We start from the raw sequence: 2,092 nt of genomic DNA, 5'->3' as shown, positions 1-2,092 counted from the left end.
GATAAAATTAAACTTCATGCTTATTGGATTCTCTTTTTGGTGCAAAATATAGACATAATAAATAAATATAGCAACAAAATACTATTATTTTCTTTTGTTGTATTTAAGGGTCTGTCGCTAACTAATAAATTGTTACATGTACAAAATGAAATTTGATCTCTGACACTTGTTTAAGTGAACGAGTGAGCCAACTACTCAATCAACTCAAATTGATTATAACTTCAGTTTTTAATGTTTGTACTAAATTTTAATTTCGTCTCTAATACTTGAAACATCATATTTTTATCTCTCTCTAATAAAAAATTAAAATTATTCTTCAAATATCATTTTTTTGTTATGAATTTGTTTTCTAAATAAAAAAATTGTAACTATAGTAATCATAATGGTAATTTTAGTAATTTAAAAGTAAAAATAAAAGAAAAATAAGAAAAACAAGAAGAAAACAGAGAAAAAATGATATTATTAGAGAAAAAAGTTTTAATTTCGAAATAAAAATTTTTGAACAAAAATAAAATGTTTTAAACGTTGAAAAGGAAGAAATTCAACTAATACTTTACCCTAAATATAAAAACTTATTTAATTAAAGAGAGATAACAGAGATAGAATCTTTTACTTTTTGTACTTTTTAAAAGTAACGATAAAAAAAAAATCCATTCTTATATTTTTGTATAAAAGACTTTATCCAAATGTATACATAAGAGAGATGTTACATATATTATAACCACAATGGTTCTTTATTCGTGAGCCTTACAATAATCTAGTATTGAATTTCACAAAATAACAAAAATATGGATTTGGTATATAATTTTTTGGAAGAGAAATGTGTCTTTTTATATATAAGATATTGAGTGCATCTATTCTCTTATTTTATATTTAGGAGGATCTTGAAAAAATTAATAAGAAGTTATATGTTAAATGAGATGGGTGTATGATGATGAAAAGTAATTTAGAAATTGACCAATGATGATAGTAATATCTGTTGTTGCATGATAACTTTTTGTGAAGGGTAACTTAAGCCAGCAAATTAATTATATTCTTCATTGCAGGCTTTTTTTGAGACTTAAATTGTCACACAAGCATTCATTTTGAGACATGGTCCTATGGAATTGCACTTTTTAGAAAGGTTGTGAAACTAAAATCACTTCAAAACCATACTTGAAAGTTGAAACCATCACATGTCTAGTCCAAAATTTTCAACCGTGATAGAGTGAAAACCGGGGAAAAAGAAAAAGGAATCCTCGGAACAAAACCGAAGGTCCTGAAATTCGAACAGGATATTAAATTGGTTGGGATAGAAATTCAAAAATTTCAAATTTCAAGTAAGATTTAATCAAAATTAAATCGAATATAATAAAATAATATATTTATGTATAATATATTTTTTAAATAGTTTTTTTGTATTTTATTATTTTAAATTAATTTACTATTAAAAAATTACATCGATTCAACCGTGTAATTAGTTTTTGAAAAAATTTTATTTCTCTCTCTTGAGAGATGTTAAAATGACACTCTTATTCTCTTTATTTATAAAATGTGTATTCACTTCCTTTATAATTTTAAAAAACTTCATCTTTAATTCATTTTAAATTTTTTGTATTAACTAATGTTAACTTTATCTATTTTTCAAGAAAAAATAAATTATTTTTTACAAAAATATTTTTAGTTAAAATTTTATTTTTGTATTAAATTTTGCTTATCAAAATACCCTTTAATAAATTATTTTTTATTGATTAAATATTATTTTTAGCTTTTAATTATTAAATTATGATTTTACCAAAATTTTCGTTAACAATTATAATTATATTTTACTGTTAATTTTTCGATATTAATATATATTATTTTAACATTAAATAAAAAATGTTGGTATGATTATTTTCCGATATCAATATATATTAATTGTTATACATATTAATAGTGGTAAGATTTTTTTATTTAATATTAAAATAATATATATTGATATTCAAAAATTACTAGTAAAATATAAAAATAATTATTAACGGAAATTTTGATAAAATCACAATTTAATAATTAAAAAATTATTGAAGAGTATTTTAAAAAAAATTAATTATTAACTTTTTAAAAAATTATTTTG

This window comes from Arachis duranensis, chromosome 1 (assembly GCF_000817695.3).
Source record: "Arachis duranensis cultivar V14167 chromosome 1, aradu.V14167.gnm2.J7QH, whole genome shotgun sequence".
Lineage (NCBI taxonomy): Eukaryota > Viridiplantae > Streptophyta > Magnoliopsida > Fabales > Fabaceae > Arachis > Arachis duranensis.
Note: the sequence above shows the minus strand (reverse complement) of the source record.